The sequence below is a fragment of the Phoca vitulina genome, unplaced genomic scaffold, assembly GCF_004348235.1.
Source record: "Phoca vitulina isolate PV1807 unplaced genomic scaffold, GSC_HSeal_1.0 scaffold20, whole genome shotgun sequence".
In the NCBI taxonomy this organism is placed as follows: Eukaryota; Metazoa; Chordata; class Mammalia; order Carnivora; family Phocidae; genus Phoca; species Phoca vitulina.
The window spans coordinates 23,687,387-23,711,779 of NW_022589723.1; the positions used below are offsets into that span (position 1 = coordinate 23,687,387).

Here is a 24,393-nt window from a genome sequence, read left to right on the forward strand (position 1 = left end):
TCCAAAATAGGAAAGAATACAGGAGGATATAAAGTTGGATGACCTTCATTACTTAGGTTTAATTACATATATCATATTGTATTTATTTGTATTTGTAATTTGTTTTTGTATTGGGTTAAATTTTTTGTATTTGTATTTTATATTTTTTGTATCATTGTATTTTAATTTTATAATTATACGTCAGATTTAATAATAGCATTTCAGACATATTTTTCTTACTAGATTTTTTTCTCTTTTAGCTTTATTGATATGTAATTGACATGCAGTATTGTGCAAGTTTAAAGTATACAGCATAATGACTTGACTTAATTAAGATTACTGTAATAAGTTTAGTTAACGTAAATTATCTTCTATAGATACAAAAGAGGAAAAAAGAAAAAAAATATATTTTTCCTTGTGAGGAGAACTTTTAGGATTTCCTCTTTTAGCAACTTTCAAATATACCATGCAGCAGTGTTAACTATATCATCAGGTTGTACGTGACGTCCCCAGTACTTATTTATCTTGTAACTGGAAGTCTGTACTTTTTGACCGCCTTGATCCCATTTCCCCTTTTCCCACCCCCCACCTCTGGTAAGCACAAATCTGATCTCTTTTTCTATGAGTCTTTGTTTTTTATATTCCACATATAAGTGAGGTAATATAGTATTTATCATTCTCTGTTTTATTTCAGTTAATATAAGGCCCTCAAGCTCTATGTTGTTGCAAATGGTAGGATTTCCTTTTTTTATGGCCGAATAGTATTCCATTGTGTATATATTCATCACATTATCTTCATCTGTTCATCTATTGATAGACACTTAGGTTGTTTCCTTGTCTTGGCTATTGTAAATAATGCTTCAGTGAACATAATGATGCAGATATTTCAACATAGCGATTTTGTTCCTTTGGAAATATACCCAGAAGTGCAATTGTTATGTATATAATAGTTTTGTTTTTAATTTTCTGAAGAACCTCCATACTGTTTTCCATAGTGGCTGTACCAAATTACAGTCCTCTCAGCAGTGCACAAGGGTTTCCTTTTCTCCACATCCTCACCAGCATTTATCTCATCTTTTTGATGATAATTATTCCAGCAGGCATGAGATGATATCTCACTGTGGTTTTGATTTGCATTTCCCCTAATAGTGATGTTGAGCATCTTTCATATATCCGTTGGCCACCTGAATATCTTCTTTGGAAAAATGTCCGTTCAAGGCCTTTGCCCAGTTTTTAATTGGCTTATTTATTTTTGTGCTGTTGGGTTGTATGACTTCTTTATATATTTTAGGTATTAACCCCTTATCAGATAGATATATTGTTTGCAAATATTTTGGTCTTTTGTGGTTCCATATAAAGTTTAAGATTGTTTTTTCTACTTTTGTAAAAAATGCCATTGGAATCTTCATAAGGATTATATTGAATCTGTAGATGGCTTTGGGTAGTGTGGACATTTTAGCATTAATTCTTCCAATCCAGGAACATAGCATGTCTTTCCATTTATTTGTGTCTTAAGCAGAGTCCTTATTTTCTGATAGTGCATATAACATTTTGAGGATCTTGCAGCGATAGTCTGTAGCTATTAAAGCTCTTTAGCCAAAACATGATCAGGTTTTCATAGTGGTGTAATGGCTGTCTTTCCTTGAATTAGTTACTGTGTGAATTAGGGCTCTTTTGGTAAATGGAAAAAGAACTCATAAGACTATTTTCTTTTTTTCTTTTTCTTTTTAATTTTTTTAGAGAGGAAGGAGGGAAAGGGAGAGGCAGAGAGAGAATCTTAAGTGGGATCCATGCCCAGCACGGATCCTGACATGGGGCTTGATCTCACAACGCTGAGATCATGACCTGAGCCAAAGTCAAGAGTCAGACGCTTAACTCACTGAGCCACCCAGGTACCCCAAGACTGTTTTCTTTTTTTAGATTACTTATATCTTCTGATAAGGATATTTGAGGAGTCTGTATGTCAGTGGGAATTGAGTAAATAAGAATAGGGATTAGAGGATAGTTTCATTTTCAGCTATGTAGATAAGCATATACACTTTCTTCCACTGAATGCATCTATAAAACCTGGACAAAATGGATGGAACAGCTATTTGAGGACTCTGAAGAATAAATAATAATCAATGGATTAGGAAGGAAGACTAGAATTCAAAATAGTACCAAACTGACCATGAGTTTACCATTTCGTTCCTTTCATTATCGCTGAGGCTGAACTTAACACAGTCTGAAGGCTACAGGTTGGCACTTAGGTATAGACAAAGAGAGCTCCAAAAGAAGCCCACTAGTTCTGGCTCCAGGAGTGGGAAAATTAACTCCTAATGCTCAGTGTGAATATGGAAAGTCTATCTTTTTTTCTTTTCTCTGTTCTCTTATGTCATGGTCCCAAGTATCCCTGTAGAAATGGCAGCAGAGACTGCAGCACTAGCCTGCAGTGAAAACAGTGAGGGATGGGAATCCTCCTCTTCAGTTGACAACTCCTCGTTACTTTTTGTTTCCTCTTTCTGTCTTTCCAGTGCCTGACCCCAGAGTAGATATAGTAACAGAAGTATGTGATCAAGCAGGTTACTTAAAGCCCCAGCATTCTCGCTGAAGAAATGAGAAGGGATGCCCCAGGGAATTGGAAAGTACTGAGATCATGTAGAGGGAGAAACTTGGGAAAACAATACTATAAAGTTGTTTATGAATTTCTGGACTCACCCAGAAATACTACCACCTAAGTCCTAGACTGCTCATTGGATGATACAAGGTGGACAAATTCAAATAGCACATCATAGGCTTTGAAAATTGAGCTGATATTGGAACCATGGCCATAACAGCCATTTTAGAACTTGTGACCCGAACTTAACCATGTCGATCAGCTGTTAAAACAAAAATACTGACATTATCCACAGGATTTAAACAAGAACCAAAGTTTCATATTTAAAATATTCAGATTATAATCCAAAATTATCTAGCATATAAAGAACCAGGAAAATTTCATTTACCCGGGAAGAGATGATATATATACCATCATGATACAGATATTGGAATTACATGATAGAGACGTTATAGTAGCTATTATACAGATGTTCCAGTGAGCAATTGTGAATGCTCTTGAAATAAATGGAAATAGAAAATCTCAGTAGGGAAAGAGAAGATATAAAAAGATGTGGAATTGTTAGAACTGAAAAATACAATAGGTGAAAAAAAAAACACTGGAAGACTCAATAGCAGAGAGGAAAGAAATTTTTAAAAATTGAACAGAGCTTCAGGGTACTATGAGAAAATAACAAAGTGCTAGGCATTTTAAGACATTTTGAGGAGCGCCTGGGTGGCTCAGTCGTTAAGCGTCTGCCTTCGGCTCAGGTCATGATCCCAGGGTCCCGGGATCGAGCCCTGCCTGCATTGGGCTCCCTGCTCCTCGGGAAGCCTGCTTCTCCCTCTCCCACTCCTCATGCTTGTGTTCTCTCTCTCGCTGTGTCTCTCTCTGCCAAATAAATAAATAAATTCTTAAAAAAAAAAGACATTTTGAGAAAGAATGTGGTGCTAAAAATATTTGAAGAAATAATGGCCTTAAAATATCACAAATTTAGGTAAAGATGTAAACATACAGATTTAAAGAACCCAAAACAGGATAAACCCAAAGAAATCCATACCCAGATAGGTCATCATAAATCAGAAACTAAAAGCAAGAAAAAAAATCTTGAAAGCAACCAGAGAAAAATGACATATTACTTCTAGAGGAACAGTGATTTGAATGATTGAGGAAGTTTTGTCAGAAATCATGGGGCGGGGGTGAGAAGAGAGGCAGGCAAAACACTCTTAAAGTGTTGAAAGAAAAGACCTGTCCGTAACTATCAAAAATATTTTTCAGGGATGAGAGTGACATAAAGACTTATTCAGATAAAGGGAAACTTAAGACAGAAGGGAAAAATGATACCAGAAGGGAACTCAGACATCAGGAATGAAAGAAGAGCAACAGAAATAGTACATATCTGTGTAAATATCAGACTGATGGATTCTTTAAAATTTGACAGTTTAAAAATTGTAACATTGTCTGATGTGGTTTTCAGTGGATATGGTATATAAAATATGATATCTGTGGTCTACTTGAAGTGATAAAATATTGGTTCTAAGTAGGCTCTGAAAAGGTAAGTATATATTTTGTTATGCCTAGAGCCACTGCTTACACAGTAAGGAGATATGTTAGAATCACAATGAATAAATTAAAATGGAATATTAAAAAAATAACACAAAAGAAGGCAGAAAAGAGAAAAACAAAGGGAACAAGCAGAAAACAAATAATAAAATGGTAGATGTAAATTCTTACAAATCAATAATTTTGTTAAAATTGCTAATAATCTAAACATCAGTTAAAAGACTGTCAGTACATGAAATATGATGCCATTGTATGATATTAGAAACTTATTTCAAAGGTAATAATATTGGTAGGTTAAAAGTGAAAGGATGTAAAAAAGATACACCATGCAAACACCAGTCAAAACTGTAGTTGCTTTAGTACTAACAAAGTAGACTTCAGAGCAAAGATCATCATCTAGGATAAAGAGGTTCATTATACATTGATGTGAGGATTAATTTACCAGTCCTGAATGTGTGCATATCTAACAACAGGACTTAAAAATACATGAAGCAGGGGCGCCTGGGTGGCTCAGCTGGTTAAGCGTCTGCCTTCAGCTCTGGTCAGGATCTCAGTCCTGGGATTGAGCCCCGCTTCAGGCTCCCTGCTCAGTGGGGAGCCTGCCTCTCCCTCTCCCTCTCCCTCTGCCTCTGCCCCTGCTGTGCTCTCTCACTCTCTCTCAAATAAATAAATAAATAAATAAATAAAATCTTAAAAAAATAAAAATACATGAAGCAGAGGGGCGCCTGGGTGGCTCAGTTGGTTAGGCGACTGCCTTCGGCTCAGGTCATGATCCTGGAGTCCCAGGATCGAGTCCCGCATCGGGCTCCCTGTCAACAGGGAGTCTGCTTCTCCCTCTGACCCTCCCCCCTCTCATGTGCTCTCTCTCTCTCATTCTCTCTCAAATAAATAAAATCTTTAAAAAAAAAAAAAAAAAAAATACATGAAGCAGAATCTGACAGAACTTAAGGGAGAAATAGATAACAGTTATAGTTGAGGACTTCGGCTCTTTCTTAGGAATAGATAAATTAGCATATAGATATCATCAAGGGTACAGAATGCCCGAGTAACACTATCCACCAACCAGAGCTAATTGGTATTTATAGTATATTTTACTCAAAAACAACAACAAAATATACATTCTTTTCAAATACACATGGAATGTTACCAAGATAGAAGATATCTTGGTCATAATACAAGTCTTAATAAATTTAAAAGAATTGAACTCAAAGTGTTCTTCAGACCATAATGGAAATGAACTAGAAATCAATAACAGAGAGATGAAAGAAAAATCTCCTAGTTCTTGGAAATTAAATAGCAGACTTCTAAATAATCTGTTGGGTAAAAGAGGAAGCCTTAGGGGAAATTAAAAAAGATACTTGAACTGAACAAAGATAAAGATATAACATGTCAAAATTTATGCAGCTCAGGCAGTGTTCACAAGACTTATTGTATTCAATGATTATATTAGAAAAAAAGCCCTCAAGTCAATAATTTAAGTTTCTATCTCAAGAAATTAGAAAAAGGAACATAAAATAAATCCCAAATAAGAAATCAACAAAATTCAAAGTGGAAATACAGTAGTGAAAACCAATACAGCCAAAAGTTGAGGGTTTTTTTTTTTTTTTTGCAAAGATTAATAAAATTGATAGTTTCTAGCAAAATTGACAAAGAGAAGACATGTAGAACTAGAATCAGCAATGAAAGAGAGGCTATCATTACAGACTTAACAGGAATCCAAAGGACAGTAGGAGGACTAAGATCAACTCTATGCAGGTAAACTTGACAAATTAGATGAAATGGACCAATTCCTTGAAATGGACTAATTCCTTAGCAAACTAAACTTACCCAAGAAAAAAAAGATTGGTGTGAATAGTCTTACAGCTATTAAAGAAATTGAATTCATAGTTGAAAACCTTCCAAAAAAGAAATATTCAGATCCAGATGGTTTTACTGGTGAATTCTACCAAATACTTAAAGAAGAAATAAAATAACATTCTTTCTCTACTATTTCTTCCAAAAAATAGAAGAGGAGAGAACACTTTCCAACTCTCTTTATGAAGCCAGAATTAACCTGATATCAAAACTAGACAATGACAGTAAATAGTAAAGAAAGGAGAAAAAAAGGAAAGAAGAAAGAAAAGTATGGACCAGTATACCTTATGAACAAAGTTACAGAAATCTTCAATAAAAGATTAGCAAATTAAATTTTATTATCCACAAAAAAGAATTATACAATGACCAAAAACCCTACCAAGAAATCTACAGCTAACATTATACATTATGATGAGGGACTCAGTGCTTTCTCCCATAAATAAAAACAAGGCAGGATGGGGCACGTGGGTGGCTCAGTCGCTAAGTGTCTTGCCTTCAGCTCAGATCATGATCCCAGGGTCCTGGGATCGGGCCCCGCATCGGGCTCCCTGCTTGGCGGGAAGCCTGCTTCTCCCTCTCCCACTCCCCCTGCTTGTGTTCCCTCTCTCGCTATGTCTCTCTCTTTCAAATAAATAAAATCTTTAAAAAAACACAAACAAGGCAAGGATGTCTACTCTTACTTCTCTTATTCAGTATGTTACTGGAAGTCCTGTTTATTGTTCATACAGCAACAAAAGGAAGTACAAAGCATACAGATTAGAAAGGAAGAAATAAAACTGTCTCTATTTACGGACATGATTGTCAATGTAGAAAATCTCAAAGAAATCTTCAGAGACCTAGAATAAGTGGTTTTAGCAAGGTCACTGGATACAAGATCAACACACACACAGTTGTATTTCTGTATACTAGCAATGTACAATGGGAAAATGACATAATGAATATAATTTACATTTGCTCCAAAGGAATGTAATACTTTTATATAAATATACATGTGTACATGATCTACGTGCTGTGAACTACTAAACAATGATGAAGGAAATCAAAGAAGACCTAAGTAAATACAGAGGCATACTGTGTTCATGGATTGGTAGACTCAAAATAGTAAAAATGTCAATCCTCCCAATCAGATTTATAAATCTAACACAATTCCAGTGAGAACTCAAGCAGTTTATTGGCAATCTGATTTTAAAATTTATATGAAAATGTAAAGGAACTAGAATAACTAAATTTTGAAAAAGAAGAATAAAGTTAGAAGAAGAATTACACTTCTTGATTTTGAGTTACTATGAATCTACAGTAAAGCAGACAGTACTGTATTTGTGAGGAGGTAGGGACATAGATCCCTGGACCATAATAGAGTGCTGAGGAACAATCACACAGATACGGCAAAGGTGTAAAAGAGATTCAGTGGATAAAGGATAGTCTTATCAACAAAGGATTTTTAAAAAGCTCATACTTCTTAAGGTTAAAAAAAAAACAAACCCAATGTTACAAAATAACCTCATTTTAAATTTCCATCTTCTATAAAAATTAGCTCAAAACCAATCGTAGACCTAAATGGAAAATATAAACTCTTAAACTTTTAGAAGAAAATGGGAGAAAACCTTCCCGACCTGGAGTTAGGCAGAGGTCTGAGACAATGACTTAAAAAGCAGGGTTCAGAAAAGAAGTTGATAAATTGGGCTTCAGTTTTAAAAATAAAAATTTTGCTCTGCAAAAGACAATGTTGAGAAACAAAAAGACATGCTAGAGATTAGGCAATGATATTTGCAAGTAAGTATCTCTCAGAAGACTTGTGTTCAGAAACATGTAAGTCACTCTCAAAACTCAACACAAGAAAACTAACAACCCAATTTAAAAATGGGTATAAGGTTGAGCAGACATACCACTAAAGAGGATAAAAGTTTGGCAGATACACATCTGGGAAGATGTTCAACATCATTAGCCATTAGGGAAATGCAAGTTAAAACCATGTTGAAATAAATACCCCTACATAGCTATTCAAACAGCTAAAATTAAAAAATCTTCTGATAGTATACCAAGTACTATTGAAGATGGAGATCAGTGGAGCTTCTTATACATTGTTGGTGTGGATGCAAAAGGCATAACCACTTTGGAAAAGAGTTTGACAGTTTCTTATACAGTTAACCATACACTTAACCTATGACCTAACAATTCCACTTCCGATATTTACCCTAGAGAAATGAAAATTTATGTTTACACAAAAGTCTGTATACAAATATTTATGGAAGCTATATTCATAGTTGGAAAGGACTGGAGGCAACCTAGCTGTCCTTCAATAGGTAAAGGGTTACACAAAATGCCGGCAAACCATATAATGGTATAATATTTAGCAGTTAAAACGAAAAACTGCTTATACATGCAACAAATTGAATGAATCTCAAATGCAGTATACAAATGAAGGAAACCACTTTAAAGATTCAATACTGTGTGATTCCATTTATACAACATTCTGAAAAGACAAAACTATAGTGATAGAAAACATATCAGTCCTTGCCACAATTAGCTTTAGGGGGAGCATGTGGCTACAAAGGCATGACGGAGTGTTTTTGTGTAATGTAACTGTTCTCTATCATGATTTGATGTTGGCTCCAAGAACATGTGTTACCATTCATACCTGCACACAACAATTTTAGAGTTAATTTCATTCTATGACAATTTGCCAAATAAAATTTTAAGAAGAATAAAAATAGAAGTTAGGGAAAATGAGTAGGAAAGGTATGATAGAGACCAAAATTGCACCAAAATTCAGGAATTTGTTTCTGGCTGAAAATAAAGCACTGGTTTCAGTGGTCGTATTTTCTACATAACCTGTGAAAGCCAAGTACAGTTGTTATTTTTAAAAATATATTTTAAAATGTTTCTTTTCATAATTGTCCGCTAAACTTGCTCATTTTGTTTTTAATTTGGAATAGTCATTCAACCTACTTAGTAAAATTTGAGAGAAAACATGTTCCGTATATATAAAATCTACCAATTTTCATTTTGATCTTTTTGTAAATTATTTCACTTCTTGGAATTTTTTAAATGTATATAATAAGCAATGATAACACACTTTTTTTTTTTTTTACAGGCATATCAGAGGATTTTATTATAGGTGGATTGGCCATAAAATTATAAGTTGTCATTTTTAGGTCTCAGTTTTTTACTACCTGTACACTTAACTACAAATCAAGAAGGTATGGTTCTTGAATGATGGCATTTATAGCAGAAGGTTAATAATAACTAACCTTCTAAAAAATACATGTCCGTGGAAAAACTTTCAAATGAATATAATTTTGGTATCATTTTTAATAGGTTTAAATTACATTTGTCTGGGGCTAGTAACAGAATTCTTTGGTTGTGGCTCACTATAAAATATTGTATTGGAAATCTGTAAATTAAGCAACTGTTTCTTATGGTATGCATCGTCTTCCTGATTGGCATGTTCATCCAGAGATTTTTTTATATGGTTCTTTAATTCATCAATTCCTTCTCCTGTAATTGCAGAGATGGGGATAATATGTTGGAACTCCATGGTCCTCTGTGGAATCATGTTTTTTTTTCAAATAAATGCAGCAAATCTTTAGGATTCTGGAGTTGATTCATCAGTACACGGAATTTATCCTGAGCACCTGGCAAGTCCATTTTATTAACTGCCAGGAGTGCAGGTTTTGTCTGAAATTCCTCTTTGTACAACTCGAGTTCTTTTGTAAGCAGTATTATGGTTTCAAAGGCAGTTCTGTATTGAGTTTGGGAAGAAAGCTGAAATCCAGAAATATCGACAACAAACAGTAGTTGTCTAGTTCTTTCTATATGCTTGAGGAATTTGTGGCCCATTCCTTTGTTCATAGTGCTCCTTCTATTAAACCAGGAAGATCAGCTACTGATATCTGTTTGAAATCGTTATACATAGTCTTTCCAAGTTGAGGCTTTAATGTTGTAAATGCATAATCTGCAGTTGCAGGTTTTGCATGAGAAGCCTGACTTAGCAAAGAGGATTTTCCAGCATTTGGGAATCCCACTAGGCCTATATGAGCTGTAAGTTTTAGATCAAGGTGAATGACTCGTTTCTGGCCTTTCAGTGGTAAGAAATTAGTGAGTAATTTACCGCCAAGACCTCCTTCAGCTACCAAAATTCTGTCTTTCTTTTTATTGAGCTCTCCTATAATTTTACCATTTTCATCAGTTACTGAAAGACCCACAGGTACAGGAATTTCACAGTATTTTCCTTTAGACCCTTTCAGTGCACTAACTCAACTATTTGCTCCTTCTCCAGCCACAAACTGTTTCTGAGGATATTTGTCTTTAAGTTGTTTTAAAGTCATTTTTTTATGGGCTACAACCCAGACGTCACCACCTTTTCCACCTTCTCCACCTAAGCGAGGGTAACCCATTCCACCACTTCCTCCTCTGGTGAAGAGTCTTAGGTTATCAATGAAGTTTCCATACTTTCTGAACCACACGCAACTGCAGTGCACCATCACTGTGATGTGCCAGGACTCAATGATAACACACTTCTAAATAAAACAGAGTTAAAGAAGAAATGTCAAAAGTAATTTAAAAATATTTTGAACTAAATGAAAAGGAAAACACAACTCAGCAAAATTTGTGGCATGCAGGGAAAACAGTGCTTAGAGATTTATAGCATTGAATATGTATATTAGAAGAAAGATATAAAATCAGTAATGTAAACTTTACCTTAGGAAACTAGAAAAAGAAGAGCAAATTAAATCCAAAGTAAGCAGAAGAAAAAGTAGAAAAATTTGATTAGATATCTATGAAATTGAAAATAGGAACTCAATAGAGAAAATCAGTGAAGCCAAAAGTCGGTTCTTCAGGTAGATAAAATAAGATGATGAAGCTGATGGTTTTCCAGTGCCACTTTTCAGACTCTGGTTTTGTTTTAATTATCTATATCTCTTTATTAATGATTTTTAGTTCTGTGCATTAAGCCTAATTATTCTTTCCACTGAGGTATCATCTGTGTAATATTTGCTTCAACCAGGGCTTGGCTTCTGTTTCTTCATTTTAGTCTTCCATGGCTGAAATTCTACCTTAGTACTTTATTTTGTAGGTGTGCATTTAATATGCCTCTGTAGCCATATTTTTTCTAGTCATAAATTTTACATTTCGTGTAATTCTTCTAATCCTTTTATTTATATTTCAGTGTCCACGAATCCCACAAAATTGTTTTGATTTTTATAGGTTTCACGGTGTTTGAAAATCAGCCTGCAGTACTTCAGTAAGCCTTTCAGTAAAAAGAGTTATTCTCCTACATAACCATATCACCCTTTTCATGACAAAGAAAATTAACTGCAATTCCTCTAACACTGTTCCTATTTACATTTAATGAATTGGTCCCCCAAAATGTCTTTCTTGGGTTTAAAAAAAATAGCCTTTGCATTTGATTGCTACATACTTTCAGTTTCTTTTAATTTAAATATTTGCCTTACAATTAACTTTTTAAAGAAAGCAGAACAACTGTATAGTAGAATGTCTCACATTCTGCATTTGTTTGATTTTTCCTGAACTATCATTAAATGTGTTCCACTATCTCCCATTTTTTTCCTAAAACAAACATTTTTTGTCAATAAAACTTTATAATTGATGTCCTTATGTATAACATCAAGAGGTGCATAATATTGAATAGCTGGTTTTTATTTTAACTTGTTCCCATGGTTTGTTCTGTGGGTTGTCTTTCTTGTAAAAAAGTTCAAGGGAAAAGACAGAAGGTAAGGATTGCCACTGTCCTTAAAAAATTCATAGGAGTAAAAGAATGTGTCCAGGTATGGAAGATATAATAACAACCCTAGCATAACTGGATTGAGGAGAATATGAAACTGTTTCTAGAAAAAGAGAGACCAGTGAGATTTGGATTTGGGGTATGGGTATGTTGAGGTTGAGGTATATATCTTTCTAGTTCTTCTATAGGGTTTTCTTTGTCCACATAAAGAATTCAGTCCTGGAGCACAAGGTGACCTGCACTGTTGCTCCAATAGAGAAAAACTAGAAGTTCTTGCTATACAGGCAGAGACATGGTGGTGATAGTGGGGTTGGTGGGGGTTGGGGGGGTAGTTAAAGGATGGGAAAGGGCTGTTCAACATGCTCCTGAGAAATAAACACTTCTTTCACTCTCCAGGAAACTGAGCACAAAGAGGAATAACCAAATATGCCTTCAAAGAAATAGCATTCTCATTTCCCTCCCTAGGTGAGCACAAGTAAAGTCATATTCAGTCACAATTAATGTTAGGATTACTTAACATGTCAAGTCTATTAAAACAAATATAATCCACCTAACACATGTATTTTGTATTCATAAACCTGAGATTTCTTTCTGTGTTGACATCCACCAGTGTTGATTGCCTACAATTAATTGATTCCTTCATGTATTTTTTGACACAGCACAGAGTATTCAACTAGCAAAAGACAGTTACCAGTCAAGCATGTCATTTCTAGAGTCCTAGATATATCCCAATCTGAAAAGAAAACTGATTTGAGAGAATGTCCTAAAAGCTTTTCTTTTGACTGACAAGCTGTCAATCTAAAGGGAAACTCAGTTTCCACTCAGTATGTCTCTATAAAAGCTTCAAGTTTAAACAGGTAAGATAAAACAAGCATAATCTATAGATCCTCTCACACTGCACTACTCATACATAATACTTAACAGTTTGTTTGTGGGTAATGAATGATTCAGATTAATCCTTTATCATGTTCACACCTGGAAAACCACCAGATAATATGAACTCTGCATCTAAGAAAAGAGGATCAATTCTAAAGTCAATGAATTGGATTTACAAGTGAGCTGAGAGTTCACCAGTTAAAACTACTATACTTCTTCCAGAGTGTATCACTACTTAGGTAATAGTGTACTTAGAAAAATTTTTTCTTGTAGAAGAGGATCATGATTATTTCCTAAGGGCTTTTATATTAGAAATTTAACAAACATTTATCCATTTCTGGAAACTTTCAGATCCCTGCTTTCCATGGGTTGAGGTAACCTAAAGGTGGTGTGGTGTAGGGTAATGGATAACTATAGTCAGTTTTCATTCAAGATAGTTATGTTCTGTAAAGTTATCATAGATGCTAAGTTAATGAATAATGAGTAGAAATATAGAATTAGGTTCCTGCAAGCCTCTGGTCACAGCACTTTTATTAATCAATACATAAACTTGTTTCATGTTTTATGTGTGTTTCTGTTTAATGACTTAATGTATCTTGTTAATTCATTAACATTGAACTCATGATCAACAATACTATATAACTCATACCTGAAACTAAGCATATTTTCTCCATAAGACATGTCACAACCTTCTTGTGCTTTAGGAACACTAGAAAGCACTTAAAATGGCTTGAGAGGCATTTTGAACAGTGAAATCACCAACAAAAAGGACAAAAAACCAATAAACATGGCACTAAGTAGTCTGCAAAAAGGATGCTTTTTTATAGTCTGAGGGCTAAAACAAGAAGGTCTTGTTTGACCTCAGCTGGGAACATGCATGCCAGGTGTTTCCAATTTTTTGCAGCTCTGCACATGTCCACGAATAACTGAAAGCCCAACCAGTATATGAATAAATTTTAGTAAGTAGGAAAATTTGCCTATACAGAACCTGTGAATAATGAGGTTCAACGGAATCTGATGATCCTTGGGTACCTGTGCAGACTGAGAAAGGGAGCTAAATAATGTTATTTCTCTTCTGTGCTTTTAGCTTTCTCTTTACTTGGTTGGTCTCACAAGCAAACTTAGAATCAAATGGAACTTTTCCCTTTCTTAAAAGCTTGTTGGCTCTGGCTCCTCATGTGGTAAGGCATCAGTCTCCCTTCATTTTGAGGAGTATATGGGCTGTTGACCTTTCATGAGGAATATAGCTTTTGTTGTCAGTGATAAAATTTCTATAAGGATTGATTCTCACTCCCAGGTTATAATAAACTACAATTCTGACTTTATGTGAAAAATTACATAGTTTTTTCCATCTTCTCCTTAGAATATTGATAATTAAAAATCCAACTAAAACCTAAACATGGAACTTAACAATTATTCATATTTTGTGTGGCTCATTTATTCTTTTTTTAATTGTGAGTTTATACTAAGTTCTCTAACTTTTCAGAGAAATTTAGAAATTCATTCTGATTCTTAAAGTATTAGCTATATAATATCTCTCTTTTATGGAACTGTTTTTCCTCTGTTCATTAAAAATGTTTGTGCTTGGGGCGCCTGGGTGGCGTAGTCGTTAAGCATCTGCCTTCGGCTCAGGTCATGATCCCGGGGTCCTGGGATCGAGCCCCGCATCGGGCTCCTTGCTCCGCGGGAAGCCTGCTTCTCCCTCTCCCACTCCCCCTGCTTGTGTTCCCCCTCTCGCTGTGTCTCTCTGTGTCACATAAATAAATAAAATCTTTAAAAAAAAAAAGTTTTGTGCTTGCAATGTCACAATAGCTAAACTATGGAAAGAGCCAAGATGTCCATCAACAGATGAGTGGATAAAGAAGATGTGGAAAAATATACAATGGAATATCATGCAGCCATCAAAAAAAAAAAAAGAAATCTTGCCATTTGCAACAATGTGGATGGAACTAGAGGGTATTATGCTGAGCAAGATAAGTCAATCAGAGAAAGACATGTATCATATGATCTCACTGATATGAGGAATTCTTGATCTCAGGAAGCAAACTGAGGGTTGATGGAGTGGTGGGGGTTGGGAGGGATGGGGTGGCTGGGTTATAGACATTGGGGAGGGTATGTGCTATGGTGAGTGCTGTGAGTTGTGTAAGACTGATGAATCACAAAAAAAAAAATAGGTTCTAGACTCGAGAAACTCAAACCCGTTATTCCGAAAAAAAAAAAAAAATTTATATGTAAAAAAAAAAAAAAAAAAAGATAGTAGGAAGGGAAAAATGAAGGGGGGAAATCGGAGGGGGAGACGAACCATGAGAGACTATGGACTCTGAGAAACAAACTGAGGGTTCTAGAGGGGAGGGGGGTGGGGGGATGGGTTAGCCTGGTGATGGGTATTAAAGAGGGCACGTATTGAATGGAGCACTGGGTGTTACATGCAAACAATAATGGAACACTACATCAAAAACTAACGATGTAATGAATGGTGATTAACGTAACATAATAAAATAAAAAATAAATAAGATTAAAAAAAATGTTTTGTGCTTAATACTTTGTGCCTAGAAGATAGATTCCAGCCAAATAATATAAATATCTCTTTATTATCCTTTAGGAAATTCATCTTTCTAAGGATTTATGATCAGTGTATTATCCTTAGAAAAGCATTATTATATTGACACTTCTCAATATTTGGAGGTGTTACTTCAATAAAAATAGGTATAAATACAACAAAACTCATGGTGAAATATTTGGAGAATACTTGATTTAAAAAAGTTAAAGACTTTCTTAGTATAGGACTTTTTAGTACTCATGTACGCTTTCATCTCCCAGAGGAACTCAAGTATTGTATATACTATATAAACACACTATATATTTCCCAAATTTATGTGAAAATGGAATTCTTTTTTGAGAGGTAGCTTGGCGGGTCAGTGGTCCATGGAATAAACTTGGGGAAATGCTGGGTTTGACAGCCTCCCTACAACTTCCTCCCATGGATCTCATTTCTGCTCTTGTGGCAAAATGAAGTCAGTTTATTTCCTCTTCTATATAATAGCCCTTTGAGTATTTTAAAGAAGCTAAATATCACTCTTAAGTTTTTTATTTTCCCGGTAAAATGTCCTCTGCGCTTTAAAGGATTCTTATGATAATCTTACTACTAGACCTTTTACGAAACCTTTGATATTTTATTAGACATATTAGTATCACCTTTATTGGACTGTAAGATTATGACAAGTTCTGATTTCTTTGTGTATCTGATTTTATTTACTTTTGCATGTAGTATATGTTTTACTTGATAGTTCCTCCTGCCTGCCCTCTCCCTGTCTCCCCCATGCACACCCTAAAACTCCTTGACAGTAAGTGAAGGCCAGGAAAGGTACGAAGTCTAAAACATGGACCCAAATAGAGAACATTGGTAACATGCATTTCATTTGCTGATGGGGTAATGGGAGACAGTGTAGTTGGTAAACTCTGAGACTTAAATGTAAGATGTATAATGTAACTTTTAGTTAAAAAATGAAAATTCTTCAGCAAATTCTTTAGAAGAGTAAAATTTTAAAGCAAGTCCACCTTAACACTGACATGACAAAAGAACAGGTGGAAGGAGAGACACAAGAGAATCAGTTAATTTTCATTTGCAGAACAATTTTTAACTCATAGTTGGTCCAAGCTGATCTTATTTATAAGGAAAGTTTTTTTCTATTTTTGAAGCAAAAGTAAGGAAAATAGTTATTGCCTGATTTGCTGATTACCTAAAAACAGCCCCAGGACAAGGGAGATCCACCTGGATACTAGGGTGTATGGATAGAGCTGTTCTAGAAAAAGTTTGGAGACCCTCTTAATTTTGGAGGATGGCTTTCAAGCATTCTTCTGGATGAGTCCTCAGATGTTCTTGATTCCTTAAAACAGGATTGCCAGGCCTTCATAGCTTTGCATGGATGTCATTGGATGGGGGCTGCCTGGGAAGGGACATAACTTTGGGCAGAACTGCTCTCTATAGCTCAAACATTCACAGCAACTGAGGCAGTGAGTCCTTTATTAAGAGGGGTTGGGTGGCACACCATAGTATTCTCTACAGGAAAATTTTGTTGAATCTGGTATAGTTTCTTTTTTTGCTTATTTTTCTTTATGGTTACCTTTGTGCCTCTGTGCTAACTTATATCACTTTTCTTTCTCCTCTGAGATTAAAAAAATGAGCAAGGGCAAGAGGCTTGGCTTACTTTAACTGCCTTAAAGAATTACTGAGAACCTCTAAGAATAAATCCTTTTTAAATTTAGGATTAAAGATTATTTATTAAAAAATTTTTATTGAAGTATACAACTATACTTCAATAAAACTCTGTATGTTATGCTATGTTCACCATAAGTGTTGCCACCATACAACACTATTATAATACCATTGACTATATTTCCTGTGTTGTACCTTTCATCCTTCCCAAGTGGCATTCATTCCATAACTGGAAGCCTGTATTTCCCACTCCCTTTCACCTATTTTGCCCACCCCGACTCACTCCCCCGCTGTCAGCCACCAGTTTGTTTTCTGTATTTATGGGTCCGTTTCTGTTTTTTGTTTGTTGTTTTTAGATCACATATAAGTGAAATCATATTATATTTGTCTTTGACTTATTTCACTTAGCATAATTCCTCTCTAGGTCCATCCATGTTGCAAATGGCAAGATCTCATCTTTTTTATGGCTGAATAGTATTCCATTATATATATTACCACATCTTTATCCATTCATCTTTTTTTTTTTTTTTTTTTTTAAAGATTTTATTTATTTGACAGAGACACAGTGAGAGAGGAAACACAAGCAGGGGGAGTGGGAGAGGGAGAACCAGGCCTCCCCGTGGAGCAGGGAGCCCGATGTGGGGCTCGATCCCAGGACCCTGGGATCATGACCTGAGCCGAAGGCAGACGCTAAACGACTGAGCCACCCAGGCACCCCTCCATTCATCTTTTGATGGACACTTGTGTTGTTTCCACATCTTGGCTATTGTAAATAATGCTACAGTAAAACATAGGCGTGCATATATCTTTTCGAATTAGTGCTTTTGTTTTCTTTGGGTAAATATTCCCTAGTAAAGGAATAGAATAGTAAAGGTATGGTATTTCTGATTTTTTGAGGAACCTCCATATTGTTTTTCATAGTGGTTGCACCAATGTACATTCCTATCAACAGTGTACGAGGGTTCCCTTTTCTAAGAGTAAATGTTTAAAAAATGCTTTGAGATCATTCTATATAAGATGCTACAGATTTGGGGCGCTTGGGTGGCTCAGTCGTTGGGCGTCTGCCTTCGGCTTAGGTCATGGTCCCAGGGTCCTGGGGTTGAGCCCCGCATCGGGCTCCCTGCTCAGTGGGGAGTCTGCTTCTCCCTCTCCCCCCCCCGCCCCACTTGTGTTCCCTCTCTCGCTGTGTCTCTCTCTTCAAATAAATGAATAAAATCTTTTAAAAAAAAACAACAAAAGATGCTACAGATTTGTTTCTTTGGGAAACTGTATAAAATTATGAGTGAAAAGAAAGATAATGTGTTTTTCTCTTGTATTTCCATATACAAGATCTTCTCCCCGCTTGTCTTGAGGCATTTAATCTGCCTAGGTGTGAGATGGGGATAGGGTGTATTAAGAAGGCAAAGAGAATTTAAAAAAAAAATCTGGCTTTTGATTTTAATTTATTCAGTGAGTATATTTAAGTGCCTGCTTTTTCCAGGCACTGTCATAGACTTTGGGGATAATAAAACTTGGCAGCAAGAAAATGGGCTTAACAACTAGGCATTTTCAGCAAGATGAAGCATTTCTAAAGTCCTGAGTTTTATTAAGAACCAAGCCTGAAGTAATGAAATTATAGGGTTTCAACCATAGTATAGAGAAAATACCATAATATAGAGAAATTCTTTAGACTTTTTTTTTTAAATCTGAAGAAATTCTTTGTATATTTTCAAGTTGACATCTAAACTTTTTAATTATAAGTTTGGTAATTGCAAAGGATGCAACTTGGGTGTTTAGTATTGACATTTAAAAATAAAGTTGTTATATTGTTCTTTTGAATGTATTCAGTGGAATCTAAATGGCTTAGCAAGTTGATATCATCTCTTGAAAAATGGTTAGGTGTGAGATGGTGTTGGGCACAAAGTAAAAATAATCTTATGTTCCTAATGCAGAGGCCACTGCTGTATGCCAGGCAGTGACTCCTTCCAGGCATTGACCCTGTTGTCTTGCAGCGATAGAGGCCACATTTTTTGTGGCATTAAGCCTTTGAGCCCTTCTTGGAGCTATTGGTAGTGCCTCACTGCTCTTGATACTTTTTCAGATTACAGTGTTGTTGTAACCAGTCTGATCAGCCAATTCTGACTGTTACATTGTGGCCCTTGAAACTCATATGTGTCATGTGTTCAGCTTCTCAGACTGTGTGCATCTTAACAATGGTATATCTTTATTCCCCAAAGCCAGTCAACAGTTGGCTGAGAGTCAAGGTATTCAGTGGACCTTTTACATGGCCAGTCATCTATGGGCATCCAGTATTGTTTAGTGTTGAAATTGCCTAAAGGTTGACTCAAAAAGTTTCTGACCTTCCCTCACTTCCTCCTGGTTCACACACTTTAGTAAGTGGTTTGGTCATTGAATGAAGGTATCCCCAGACAGGCATCATCTCTTCTGGATAATGGTCAGGATAAAAGGTGTAGGGAGTTACACAGACCCATCTTGAAAATCATGGGTATCATAGATCTTTTTTTAAAATAGCCAGGTTGGTACACCCTTTAGGTGGCAGCCTACCTTAAAAAACGGTCTTAGGGGATTCAAAGTTAATTCTCATTCTCAAAGTTAATTCTCTCAGATTCTTTTGTTGTATTCTAGAATCCTAGGTTATAAGAATAATGACTGGTCAAATATACTGATCAGCAAGTCTCCCTATGATGGCTCATGGGGATAAAATAGTGTATAATGGTTCTCTGGAATTTTTATTTTAAAAAAGCCCTTGTTTCTTTTGCATTTGACTTTTCCAGATGAAGAATCTGGGTCTGGGGAGGAAATTATTAAATAAAGATTGAGTTTATGGCTACTGGAATGGGACATACCAGTTTTCCCTGGGTCCTAGGTAGGGAATATCTTAAGCCATTGGAAGTAGGGATTGAGGGGAGATCATTAATGATCTTTGTCTTTCAGAATTGCTCCCAGAGCCTTCCTCAGGAATGAAAACTTCCTGGTGCAGCTCTCCCAAACTGTTGCAAGTGCTTTATATTTAACTGAGTGCTGGGTATGCTGTCCACCTCCAGATAGCTCTGACCATGATTTGTCATTCCTCTTAACTTTATTGAGAAGTCTACTGGAAGCAGCAGGGGATGACCCTGCCTTTTCTACCTCCCACACAGAACACCTGTCAACACCTCCACATGCCTTCCCTGCACCCATTCCAGTAGCCATTGTTCAGTCATTTCATGAAGTGGCCAAGTGCCAGCTGGCTGATGTTTGGACAAACAGGATAGTTTGGCCTGACTTTTCTTAGGCAGTCTTTTCAGAAAATAAGGACTAAACACTAAACTGGGAATCCTAAAGCACACCAGCCTGTTAAAAGGCCACATTTGACCCACCGTTAGCTTGTGATTTATGTCCTATTTGTGGATCTCCAACAATTGTAAGCAACACTCTTTCCAGAGGTACTTTAAGCATTCCTGGCATTGTACTTCTTGTATGAAAGCCAGGCATCAACTTGCCTCCTTACCAAAAACAGTGACTTGTACTGTAAGGCGAGTTGTAAGAAACCTTCATGTATTTAATGTAACATTATGTAGTTTTCAAATTATTGTAGAGATTTCTCCAAAATGAGGCTAATCTTGATTACTTGGGGGAACTTCTTGGAGGGATGAGTAATTAAATTTTTACATGTACTCTGCATGCAGTTATCCCTGGGATAGAATCATCCAGTTAGGATAGGTATGAAATTTGTCCCTGACTTTAGCTGAAGTGATCAATAATACCATCATGTCTCTAGAAGGTATTTAAGTCAGCCTCAAGTTACTGGCCAGGGTTGTTATGGATGATAGAATTGCCTTAGATTTCCTTATGGGCCGGGCAGATTCTAATTGCAAATACATGTACCTGTACCTGGATTAGTGCTTCCATCTAAGTGGAAAGGTCAATTCAGACACATAAGGAGAAAGCCACTTGGATTTCTAAGGTAGACTCTGATGGTTTATGGAATGTGTTCAACTGATTTGGCCCAGGACCCTGGAGGACATGGTGGGTTCAGTACTCTAGGTTGGCCTCATCTTGTTGCTTTGGAGTCCTGTTTATAGTAGTAACCTTTGTTACATGATGGGTAAGATAAATTAAATAGATTTGGTACTCCCTTTGTCAGTCAGATTAATCAGCTTGGTCAATAGAGTGGAATGCTTTGGAAAATTTGCTAGGAGTCCATGACAATGTAGAAACAAGGGATACATGGTACTGGAGGTAATTTTCCATGGGCCTCTTATATTTCCGCATGTTTTGCAAGCAGAGGCATTGACTGCCTTTGTTTTGGACTATCCTTTCAAGGATGCTTATATAGTAAACAGTCTTGGAAAATAGACGTAGTGTCTTTTTCTAAAACAAAGGTCAGGTATGTTTTACTGTTCAGTATAATAGAGATAATGACTCTCTAGACAAAGGTCAGCCATGCTCACTGTGCACTATAAAAGATTTGGGCTCCCTAAACTCGGATTTTCTCTTCTGTAAACCCACTGTGCACACATCCATTTGGACTCATTCATGTTGCTTCCATGGGATGTGGGGGTAAGGGGGACTGATGCAAATACACTGATACTCATGCTGCTTGCTATGATATGACTAATAAAGTAGTTTATCTCAGACTCAGGAGTCTCACGTCTTCTGCTTTCATCTACAAAACTGATGGATTTACCTTGTTAGCTTAGAAGTAAGGCTAAATCTCAGACCCTTCGCAGTTCTTGACACTAAGATAATGGGTGCTGTCTCTGGAGTGTCCATTTGGGGGCCCTATATCTCTATTTAAAAAATGATCCATTTGAATAGTAATAAAAATGTTAAATGCATATAACTTTCAGCCTGGTACTGCCATTTAAAGGTACATTACCTGTAGTAAGGACACAAACTACTGCCCTCGCTCTTGGGGCCAAATCTGGCTCGCTGCCTATTTTTTTGTAAATAAAGTTTTAATGTAATACAGTCCTGTCTATCTATATTTCTGTTGTCTATCTATGATTACTTTTGCATTACAAGGCAAAGTTGGTTAGTTGAAAGAGAGACTGTAGATCACGAAGTCATCTTACTTGTCCTTTTAAGAAAAACTTTTAGAGCCCTGCTCTAGCACTCTAGCCCAACATTATTTCCTTTGAATATGCTTGCAAAAGTGTGTCAAGATAGATGTACAGAGATGTTCAAAGCAGGATTGTTGATAATAGTAAAAAAAATAAATAAGAAAACTGGAAACAACTTCAGGAATTGTGAGGTCTAGATTTGTTGCCTGAAGATTGTACTTGTTCTGCAGATTTTCACATCATCCCCTGGACTGAACTCTGCCCAGTGAGTCTGAGACCCCACATTATGTACTTGGACTTAAAATACATGAAACACTGTTTCCTTCTTTACCCAGGATAAGGGGTTGTCAGTAAATACCATCTGGGAGAGAAGGCAAGGGACACCAGATTAATTAGGCAAGCCTCTCTAAACTCCAGGGAGTGTAAGGATTACCTAGTAAGAGGCCGGGGATATTGCTGTTAAGTTTTGCATTTTAGTCCAAAGATATTTGAAAGTCAGTCAAAAGGTAGTCATTGGGAAAACAAAGTAAAACACAACAAAAACCAAACAAACAAAACAGAAGAGACTGGAATTACAATAGCAACAACAAAGGTATTGCTTTTGATATTGATGAGCCACACTTAACTACTGATTCTTTCAGTTAAGGAGGACCCTCTGTGTGCTCAAGTATGAGGATAGAAGCCTTAAATGACGTGGAAGGCCTATCTGACATTTAGGAGAGAATTAAATTTACAGTTGACCCTTAAACAATATGGATTTGAACCGTACAGGCCCACTTATATGAGGATTTTTTCAATAAATACATTATAGTACTGTAAATGTATTTTCTCTTCCTTATGATTTTCTTAACATTTTTTCCTCCAGCTTACGTTATTATAAGAATACAATATATAAATGCATAAAACGTGAAATATGTGTTAATCAACTATTCATGTTATTGGTAAGGCTTCCAGTAAGACTGTTAGTAGTTAAGTTCTGGGGGAGTCAAAAGTTACACGCAAAGTTTCGACTGCACTGGGTGTTGTCTTCTGTCCCTTCGCTATCAAGGATTTCAAGGGTCGACTGTATTTTAATGAGCCTTTAGTAGGGAAATCAACACCAAACTCTTTGGGATTTTGGTAGCCTGGTAAGAGGGGGAGGAGTTAGCCTGGTAGCAACTTGTATTTTAGAAATCCACCTAAGGAGAAAGAAGGCCAAGTTCCAATATTGTGGTTGCCAGCATTGGCCAAAATGCAAGTTTTTAGTGGGCAATATTAAAGATGTTTCAGATGTATTTTGCTCACTGCCTTTATTTAGAAATATAGTGACCATGTGTTTTGTACAACAAATCAGTATCATTTAATTCCTTTCATTAGATATTATTTGTATTCACAAAGTCTTAAAAATTTATAACAATTCAATCACATTTCTTTGTACTTATGACATCCGTATGGAGGGGGAAGGGTATATGAGATAGGGATTGTCCAAGAAAATCTAGGTGTATTCTGTTTATGTAGCCAAGTGTTACAAATTGTGGTCAGGAGATAAATGGTGGACCTGTGGATAATTGCGGTAGGAGCAGAGTACATCTTGAGGTCCTCTTCCAGAGAATTCCTTGTGTTGTAAACCTTGTGTTTATATTTCTTCAAGTGTGGACTTGGGGAAGTAATACCTTACATGGCAAAGTTTGACACATATTGGTAGGGAAGTCTTTTTTAAAAGGTGCTTTTTTTTTTTTCCTTTTGAAAAAATGTAAAAGTAGTGAGGGGGAAACCTATTATTATTTAACTTGCTGCCTAATTTCCATAAATTATATTTTGCCTCAAACATTAAGTTTGCAAATGTTCAAGGAATCTTAAGTAGACAAGCAACACAGAGAACCATTATGACCTGACCAAAGCTAAATAGCCGGCTAGCTGAATAAGATCACTTGGGAAATGTGCTCAATTAAATAAATAGATTAAGTGGTTTATTTTTTATATGGGCAATTAAGCATGTTATTTCAGGTGGCAGACATGGAAGAATTTTGAGACTGTGTGTAGGTGGAACAATGCTAAGCTCTCTTCTAGTTAATCAGGGAAGACTTCATGGAAGAGGGATGAGTAAGTGTGGATAAGAAGCAGAGGGTGGGTATGGCTGTCCTTGTGAAGAGCTTCAAAATCAACAGGAACAATCTATCGGTTTTGAAATTAAGGATAATTGTTAAGTTTTGTATTACATGAGGTGGATGGAGGAGGTAAGACACATAGCACCTTTAATTTTTTTAGACTTCATGTATGTTATACTAATTTCACATTTACTGCACCATGTATTCTCTCTTTAATTAATTAATCTCTATTAATTAGATTATCTTTTCTGCTTCTTTTGTGTCCCACGTAGAACAAAATTATAGACTCATGCTAACAAAATTTCAGTTTTTTTAAAGAAAATTTAAGATTTCAAATATGGAAGGTTGTTAGCTGTTGGTCAGAATGTGAGTAAATAGAGGACTTGAGACTGAGAGCTGAGGCAGAACCTTTAAAGTATTCCTAGATTTGAGGGCCACGCTGAGGCTAGAGT

At 36.0% G+C, this 24,393-nt stretch overlaps 1 protein-coding gene and 1 pseudogene across 4 annotated transcripts in view; one reads left to right on the plus strand and one right to left on the minus strand.

The window, feature by feature from the left end:
- Positions 1 to 24,393, plus strand: part of TCF12 (transcription factor 12) — a 372,079-nt gene that overhangs the window by 82,617 nt on the left and 265,069 nt on the right. The window lies entirely within an intron of this gene.
- Positions 7,503 to 10,713, minus strand: LOC116640219 (annotated as a pseudogene). The gene has a single exon (XR_004300998.1). The product of XR_004300998.1 is annotated as a GTP-binding protein 10-like (transcript).